The following is a 10,179-nucleotide window of genomic DNA, read 5'->3' on the forward strand; positions in this document are numbered from 1 at the left end:
ACTGTCAAGTCTGACGAGTCCTCTCCTGCCTGGGATTCCTCCGATGCATCCTTGAGTGTAACGCCTACTGCTGCTGGCGCTGCTGTTGTTGCTGCTGGGAGTCGATCGTCATCCAAGAGGGGAAGTCGGAAGACCACTTGTACTACTTCCAGTAAGCAATTGACTGTCCAACAGTCCTTTGCGAGGAAGATGAAATATCACAGCAGTCATCCTGCTGCAAAGCAGATAACTCAGGCCTTGGCAGCCTGGGCGGTGAGAAACGTGGTTCCGGTATCCATCGTTAATTCAGAGGCAACTATAGACTTGATTGAGGTACTGTGTCCCCGGTACCAAATACCATCTAGGTTCCATTTCTCTAGGCAGGCGATACCGAAAATGTACACAGACCTCAGAAAAAGACTCACCAGTGTCCTAAAAAATGCAGTTGTACCCAATGTCCACTTAACCACGGACATGTGGACAAGTGGAGCAGGGCAGACTCAGGACTATATGACTGTGACAGCCCACTGGGTAGATGTATTGCCTCCCGCAGCAAGAACAGCAGCGGCGGCACCAGTAGCAGCATCTCGCAAACGCCAACTCGTTCCTAGACAGGCTACGCTTTGTATCACCGCTTTCCAGAATAGGCACACAGCTGACAACCTCTTACGGCAACTGAGGAAGATCATCGCAGAATGGCTTACCCCAATTGGACTCTCCTGGGGATTTGTGATATCGGACAACGCCAGCAATATTGTGCGTGCATTACATCTGGGCAAATTCCAGCAACGTCCCATGTTTTGCACATACATTGAATTTGGTGGTGCAGAATTATTTAAAAAACGACAGGGGCGTGCAAGAGATGCTGTCGGTGGCCCGAAGAATTGCGGGCCACTTTCGGCATTCAGGCACCGCGTACAGAAGACTGGAGCACCAACAAACATTCCTGAACCTGCCCTGCCATCATCTGAAGCAAGAGGTGGTAACGAGGTGGAATTCAACCCTCTATATGCTTCAGAGGATGGAGGAGCAGCAAAAGGCCATTCAAGCCTATACATCTGCTCACGATATAGGCAAAGGAGGGGGAATGCACCTGACTCAAGCGCAGTGGAGAATGATTTCAACGTTGTGCAAGGTTCTGCAACCCTTTGAACTTGCCACACGTGAAGTCAGTTCAGACACTGCCAGCCTGAGTCAGGTCATTCCCCTCATCAGGCTTTTGCAGAAGAAGCTGGAGACATTGAAGGAGGAGCTAAAACAGAGCGATTCCGCTAGGCATGTGGGACTTGTGGATGGAGCCCTTAATTCGCTTAACCAGGATTCACGGGTGGTCAATCTGTTGAAATCAGAGCACTACATTTTGGCCACCGTGCTCGATCCTAGATTTAAAACCTACGTTGTATCTCTCTTTCCGGCAGACACAAGTCTGCAGAGGTTCAAAGACCTGCTGGTGAGAAAATTGTCAAGTCAAGCGGAACGTGACCCGTCAACATCTCCTCCTTCACATTCTCCCGCAACTGGGGGTGCGAGGAAAAGGCTAAGAATTCCTAGCCCACCCGCTGGCGGTGATTCAGGGCAGTCTGGAGCGAGTGCCACTGCTGACATCTGGTCCGGACTGAAGGACCTGCCAATGATTACTGACATGTCGTCTACTGTCACTGCATATGATTCTCTCACCATGGAAAGAATGGTGGAGGATTATATGAGTGACCGCATCCAAGTAGGCACGTCAGACAGTCCGTACGTATACTGGCAGGAAAAAGAGGCAATTTGGAGGCCCTTGCACAAACTGGCTTTATTCTACCTAAGTTGCCCTCCCTCCAGTGTGTACTCCGAAAGAGTGTTTAGTGCAGCCGCTCACCTTGTCAGCAATCGGCGTACGAGGTTACTTCCAGAAAATGTGGAGAAGATGATGTTCATCAAAATGAATTATAATAAATTCCTCCGTGGAGACATTCACCAGCAGCAATTGCCTCCAGAAAGTACACGGGGACCTGAGATGGTGGATTCCAGTGGGGACGAATTAATAATCTGTGAGGAGGGGGATGTACACAGTGAAAGGGGTGAGGAATCGGAGGATGATGATGAGGTGGACATCTTGCCTCTGTAGAGCCAGTTTGTGCAAGGAGAGATTGATTGCTTCTTTTTTGGTGGGGGCCCAAACCAACCAGTCATTTCAGTCACAGTCGTGTGGCAGACCCTGTCGCTGAAATGATGGGTTCGTTAAAGTGTGCATGTCCTGTTTATACAACATAAGGGTGGGTGGGAGGGCCCAAGGACAATTCCATCTTGCACCTCTTTTTTCTTTTATTTTTCTTTGCATCATGTGCTGTTTGGGGACAATTTTTGGGAAGTGCCATCCTGTCTTGATTGACACTGCAGTGCCACTCCTAGATGGGCCAGGTGTTTGTGTCGGCCACTTTTGTCGCTTAGCTTAGTCAAACAGCCACCTTGGTGCGCCTCTTTTTTTCTTTGCATCATGTGCTGTTTGGGGACTATTTTTTAAATCGGCCATCCTGCCTGACACTGCAGTGCCACTCCTAGATGGGCCAGGTGTTTGTGTCGGCCACTTGGGTCGCTTAGCTTAGCCATCCAGCGACCTCAGTGCAAATTGTAGGACTAAAAATAATATTGTGAGGTGTGAGGTGTTCAGAATAGACTGGAAATGAGTAGAAATTATGGTAATTGAGGTTAATAATACTATGGGTTCAAAATGACCCCCAAATTCTATGATTTAAGCTGTTTTTTAGGGGTTTTTGAAAAAAAAACACCCGAATCCAAAACACACTCGAATCCGACAAAAAAATTTCGGTGAGGTTTTGCCAAAACGCGTCCGAATCCAAAACACGGCCGCGGAACCGAAACCAAAACCAAAACGCAAAACCCGAAAAATGTCCGGTGCACATCACTAGTTTTCAGGAACTGGAGTTTTCCATACACTGGTGAATTTATATTGGGTGCAGGTGTGCGGTGCGCACGGGCCCCCGGGGGTCCAGGGAGGCCCACATCTGCACCCATTAATTTAAATACTTATCCTCCGGCGTACCGCTGCGCAGCAGCAGTGCTGCAGAAATCACTGTGAAAATGGCGCGGTGCCATTTTCCCGGTGATTCGAGCATGTGCAATAAGAAAATCACTGGGAAAATTGCCACTACGCCCTAGTGTCCAGAGCTGTACAGCGCTGCTGGCTAAAGAGAAGGGGGCCCAGATGGATTCTGCACATGTCCTCCTCTCTAGAAACGCCCCTGTTTCCATACGATTCCTCCAGAGAAGAGAGCGAAGATAGAAGCTGTGAAACGTAAAGCCCAGAGGGAAAGGAAAGAGGTCTATAAATACTCTGGCAAGCATCGACCCCTATTCCTACATCAGAAGATATATTATAGGCAGATTGCCAGTTACTCCTAATTTCTATATTGTGTGTGTTTCGTTTGGTCTGTACCCGATGTCTGTAGCCATTGCCTGTTACCTGTATCTTTTTCTTTGGACTCCTGTAGAAGTATACATCTGTCTACCTGCGCTTATACCTCCTGTCTGAAGCCATTGCCTGTTATCAGAACTTTTTACCTGGACTCTTTTTTTTTTTTTTACCTCTGTCTTGTATATAATTGCAAGTGTCTTCTAGCATTCAGGACTCCCATCTGCAGATTTGGGTGTACTATTATTTCAGGCTATGCAGTTACATATGGTTCTACTGCGCTCTCTGGCCCTCATTCCGAGTTGATCGGTCGGTATTTTTCATCGCATCGCAATGAAAATCCGCTTAGTACGCATGCGCAATATTCGCACTGCGACTGCGCCAAGTAATTTAACAATGAAGATAGTATTTTTACTCACGGCTTTTTCATCGCTCCGGCGATCGTAATGTGATTGACAGGAAATGGGTGTTACTGGGCGGAAACACGGCGTTTTAGGGGCGTGTGGATGAAAACGCTACCGTTTCCGGAAAAAACGCAGGAGTGGCTGGAGAAACGGAGGAGTGTCTGGGCGAACGCTGGGTGTGTTTGTGACGTCAAACCAGGAACAACAAGCACTGAACTGATCGCACAGGCAGAGTAAGTCTGAAGCTACTCTGAAACTGCTAAGTAGTTTGTAATCGCAATATTGCGAATACATCGGTCGCAATTTTAAGAAGCTAAGATACACTCCCAGTAGGCGTAGGCTTAGCGTGTGTAACTCTGCTAAATTCGCCTTGCGACCGATCAACTCGGAATGAGGGCCTCTGTTAGCATAATTGTTGAACTTAATGCAGGAGCTGCTGAGACACGTCATACCTCCTATCTCAGATACTTGTAGCAACACCTTGTCTGTTGCTTCTGATGTTTTGCCTAGGCCTGGGGTTGCTGATTTGTAGGAAAAGGCCAAGACTTGTCTGCTGTGGTCTCCAGTGAATGAACTTTTCTGGGGTATCTAGTTCTGCATGCCGCATACTGTAAGTATTTACAGGTCCAGACCTCTCAGCAGGACATGTTCTTGTTTATCAGAGGTGGAGTACAATACCAAAAGGAACTCAAGATGAAACACTATTTGGGGCGTGGCCTAGCGGGACATGGAGTAGCATCTCTGCGTGAGTGCTCTCCACTCCCTTACATCCGTTTGAAACATCCTGGATCCCAACTTACCCTATCTGGAGGGGGAAGAGGTCGGGCAGCTGTGGCGAGCCGCCGGACGAGTGATAACCGCTGGGGATCTGAGCGCCGCGTTTCTTCTCCCCTGGCCTCCTAGGATGGTGCCGTGACTTCCGGTCCCGGCTCTCCAGCGCGCCCTTGCAGTGTGCACCGCGCGGGACCTGCTCTCACAGGGGACTGCTACCTTGGCCTGCCGGAGCCTGCTCACCACTCTCCTACACTGTCCCAGCGCTGCTGTGAGCTGTGACACCCGCAACCCCCCCTCTCCTCCACTGTGCTGCCTGTGTGCAACGGAGCCTGGGGCTGCCTGGGTGAACTACATGATATAGGGGTCCTGCTCCTTCTCTCTGGATCCCTGCTGTACGCTCTCCTGAATCTGTTCTGGACTGCTATATGGTCCTATGAGGTGCTGTGACTGAGTCCTCCTGCTATAAGTGTGTGCACACGTTAATATTATCCTGGGCCCTACAGTCTTTGTGCTGCTGCTGGATCTTCACTGAGCTACCGATCCTGATTTATTCTAATATATCTAAACATGGTGAGAAATCACCACAAATCTGCTGCCGCCCGGCTTGCCCAGTACTCGCATACTCCTGGAAGGCGTGCAGCGACGCCGGCTGGGGGAGGGGATACCCCTCCACCGGTGTCCCCCAGTCATTCATCCTCCTCTGGTGATGCTTCTGATGATGTGCTGCAAAAAGTGTTGGAAGCCCTGGCGGCTAGTGAATCCCGTCTCTCTGACAAGATAGGCCAGGTACAGGCTGAACTGACCATAATCCATCATGATATCCAAAAAGTGAGAGAACGGGTCGGGGAAGTCGAGACCCGAACATCTACACTGGAGGACAAGATCTCACCGCTTAGCTCCCGTGTTACTGCGACTGATGGTCAGCTGTCTGATAAAAAAGGCAAGATGCTAGAAATGGAAGGCAGACTGAGGAGGAATAATGTCCGCTTTGTGGGGCTTCCTGAGAAGGAGGAGGGTAATGCCCCGGAGCAATTAGTTGAATCTTGGTTGAAAAACTCTTTTGGGGCCGACTCCTTTACGCCTTTCTTCACAGTTGAACGGGCTCACAGAATCCCTTTCAGGTAGTGATGAGCGGGTTCGGTTCCTCGGAATCCGAACCCCCCCGAACTTCAGCCTTTTTACACGGGTCCGAGGCAGACTCAGATCTTCCCACCTTGCTCGGTTAACCCGAGCGCGCCCGAACTTCATCATCCCGCTGTCGGATTCTCGCGAGGCTCGGATTCTATCGCGAGACTCGGATTCTATATAAGGAGCCGCGCGTCGCCGCCATTTTCACACGTGCATTGAGATTGATAGGGAGAGGACGTGGCTGGCGTCCTCTCCGTTTAGACTAGAAATAGATAGAGAGTGAGAGTGAGACACTTGATTTACTGGAGCTTAGGAGTACTCAGAGAGTGCAGAGTTTACTAGTGACTGACCAGTGACCACCAGTGCAGTTTTATTATTATTTAATATAATCCGTTCTCTGCCTGAAAAAAAACGATACACAGTGACACAGTATACCATATCTGTGCTCAGCCTCAGTGTGCTGCATCATCTATGTATATCTGACTGTGCTGAGTGCTCACTGCTCACACAGCTTAATTGTGGGGGAGACTGGGGAGCAGTTATAGCAGGAGTACATTAACAGTGCACACTTTTGCTGCCAGAGTGCCACTGCCAGTGTGACTGACCAGTGACCACTGACCACCAGTATATTGTGATTGTCTGCCTGAAAAAGTTAAACACTCGTCGTGTGGTGTTTTTATTCTATAAACGCATTCTGCTGACAGTGTCCAGCAGGTCCGTCATTATATAATATATACCTGTCCTGCAGTAGTGATATATATATATTTTTTATATCATTATCATCCAGTCTATATTAGCAGCAGACGCAGTACGGTAGTCCACGGCTGTAGCTACCTCTGTGTCGGCAGTTGCTCGTCCATCCATAATTGTATACCACCTACCCGTGGTTTATTTTTTTTTTCTATCTTCTTGATACTAGTAGCTTACTTTAGGAGTCTGCAGTGCTGACAGTGTCCAGCAGGTCCGTCATTATATAATATATACCTGTCCGGCTGCAGTAGTGATATATATATATTTTTTATATCATTATCATCCAGTCTATATTAGCAGCAGATGCAGTACGGTAGTCCACGGCTGTAGCTACCTCTGTGTCGGCAGTCGCTCGTCCATCCATAATTGTATACCACCTACCTGTTGTGTTTTTTTTTTCTATCTTCTTGATACTAGTAGCTTACTTTAGGAGTCTGCAGTGCTGACAGTGTCCATCAGGTCCGTCATTACATAATATATACCTGTCCGGCTGCAGTAGTGATATATATATATTTTTTATATCATTATCATCCAGTCTATATTAGCAGCAGACGCAGTACGGTAGTCCACGGCTGTAGCTACCTCTGTGTCGGCAGTCGCTCGTCCATCCATAAGTATACTAGTATCCATCCATCTCCATTGTTTACCTGAGGTGCCTTTTAGTTGTGCCTATTAAAATATGGAGAACAAAAATGTTGAGGTTCCAAAAATAGGGAAAGATCAAGATCGACTTCCACCTCGTGCTGAAGCTGCTGCCACTAGTCATGGCCGAGACGATGAAATGCCATCAATGTCGTCTGCCAAGGCCGATGCCCAATGTCATAGTACAGAGCATGTAAAATCCAAAACACCAAATATCAGTAAAAAAAGGACTCAAAAATCTAAAATAAAATTGTCGGAGGAGAAGCGTAAACTTGCCAATATGCCATTTACCACACGGAGTGGCAAGGAACGGCTGAGGCCCTGGCCTATGTTCATGGCTAGTGGTTCAGCTTCACATGAGGATGGAAGCACTCAGCCTCTCGCTAGAAAAATGAAAAGACTCAAGCTGGCAAAAGCACAGCAAAGAACTGTGCGTTCTTCGAAATCACAGATCCACAAGGAGAGTCCAATTGTGTCGTTTGCGATGCCTGACCTTCCCAACACTGGACGTGAAGAGCATGCGCCTTCCACCATTTGCACGCCCCCTGCAAGTGCTGGAAGGAGCACCCGCAGTCCAGTTCCTGATAGTCAGATTGAAGATGTCAGTGTTGAAGTACACCAGGATGAGGAGGATATGGGTGTTGCTGGCGCTGGGGAGGAAATTGACCAGGAGGATTCTGATGGTGAGGTGGTTTGTTTAAGTCAGGCACCCGGGGAGACACCTGTTGTCCGTGGGAGGAATAGGGCCATTGACATGCCTGGTGAAAATACCAAAAAAATCAGCTCTTCGGTGTGGAAGTATTTCAACAGAAATGCGGACAACATTTGTCAAGCCGTGTGTTGCCTTTGTCAAGCTGTAATAAGTAGGGGTAAGGACGTTAAACACCTCGGAACATCCTCCCTTATACGTCACCTGCAGCGCATTCATCATAAGTCAGTGACAAGTTCAAAAACTTTGGGCGACAGCGGAAGCAGTCCACTGACCAGTAAATCCCTTCCTCTTGTAACCAAGCTCACGCAAACCACCCCACCAACTCCCTCAGTGTCAATTTCCTCCTTCCCCGGGAATGCCAATAGTCCTGCAGGCCATGTCACTGGCAATTCTGACGAGTCCTCTCCTGCCTGGGATTCCTCCGATGCATCCTTGCGTGTAACGCCTACTGCTGCTGGCGCTGCTGTTGTTGCTGCTGGGAGTCGATGGTCATCCCAGAGGGGAAGTCGTAAGACCACTTTTACTACTTCCACCAATCAATTGACTGTCCAACAGTCCTTTGCGAGGAAGATGATATATCACAGCAGTCATCCTGCTGCAAAGCGGATAACTGAGGCCTTGGCATCCTGGGCGGTGAGAAACGTGGTTCCGGTATCCATCATTACTGCAGAGCCAACTAGAGTCTTGTTGGAGGTACTGTGTCCCCGGTACCAAATACCATCTAAGTTCCATTTCTCTAGGCAGGCGATACCGAAAATGTACACAGACCGCAGAAAAAGACTCACCAGTGTCCTAAAAAATGCAGTTGTACCCAATGTCCACTTAACCACGGACATGTGGACAAGTGGAGCAGGGCAGGCTCAGGACTATATGACTGTGACAGCCCACTGGGTAGATGTATGGACTCCCGCCGCAAGAACAGCAGCGGCGGCACCAGTAGCAGCATCTCGCAAACGCCAACTCTTTCCTAGGCAGGCTACGATTTGTATCACCGCTTTCCAGAATACGCAAACAGCTGAAAACCTCTTACGGCAACTGAGGAAGATCATTGCGGAATGGCTTACCCCAATTGGACTCTCCTGTGGATTTGTGGCATCGGACAACGCCAGCAATATTGTGTGTGCATTAAATCTGGGCAAATTCCAGCACGTCCCATGTTTTGCACATACCTTGAATTTGGTGGTGCAGAATTATTTAAAAAACGAGAGGGGCGTGCAAGAGATGCTGTCGGTGGCCAGAAGAATTGCGGGACACTTTCGGCGTACAGGCACCACGTACAGAAGACTGGAGCACCACCAAAAACGCCTGAACCTGCCCTGCCATCATCTGAAGCAAGAAGTGGTAACGAGGTGGAATTCAACCCTCTATATGCTTCAGAGGTTGGAGGAGCAGCAAAAGGCCATTCAAGCCTATACAACTGAGCACGATATAGGAGGTGGAATGCACCTGTCTCAAGCGCAGTGGAGAATGATTTCAACGTTGTGCAAGGTTCTGCAACCTTTTGAACTTGCCACACGTGAAGTCAGTTCAGACTCTGCCAGCCTGAGTCAGGTCATTCCCCTCATCAGGCTTTTGCAGAAGAAGCTGGAGACATTGAAGGAGGAGCTAACACAGAGCGATTCCGCTAGGCATGTGGGACTTGTGGATGGAGCCCTTAATTCGCTTAACAAGGATTCACGGGTGGTCAATCTGTTGAAATCAGAGCACTACATTTTGGCCACCGTGCTCGATCCTAGATTTAAAACCTACCTTGGATCTCTCTTTCCGGCAGACACAAGTCTGCTTGGGTTCAAAGAACTGCTGGTGACAAAATTGTCAAGTCAAGCGGAACGCGACCTGTCAACATCTCCTCCTTCACATTCTCCCGCAACTGGGGGTGCGAGGAAAAGGCTCAGAATTCCGAGCCCACCCGCTGGCGGTGATGCAGGGCAGTCTGGAGCGACTGCTGATGCTGACATCTGGTCCGGACTGAAGGACCTAACAACGATTACGGACATGTCGTCTACTGTCACTGCATATGATTCTCTCCCCATTGAAAGAATGGTGGAGGATTATATGAGTGACCGCATCCAAGTAGGCACGTCAGACAGTCCGTACTTATACTGGCAGGAAAAAGAGGCAATTTGGAGGCCCTTGCACAAACTGGCTTTATTCTACCTAAGTTGCCCTCCCACAAGTGTGTACTCCGAAAGAGTGTTTAGTGCCGCCGCTCACCTTGTCAGCAATCGGCGTACGAGGTTACATCTAGAAAATGTGGAGAAGATGATGTTCATTAAAATGAATTATAATCAATTCCTCCGTGGACACATTCACCAGCAGCAATTGCCTCCACAAAGTACACAGGGAGCTGAGATGGTGGATTCCAGTGGGGACGA

This window comes from Pseudophryne corroboree, chromosome 4, assembly GCF_028390025.1.
Source record: "Pseudophryne corroboree isolate aPseCor3 chromosome 4, aPseCor3.hap2, whole genome shotgun sequence".
NCBI lineage: Eukaryota > Metazoa > Chordata > Amphibia > Anura > Myobatrachidae > Pseudophryne > Pseudophryne corroboree.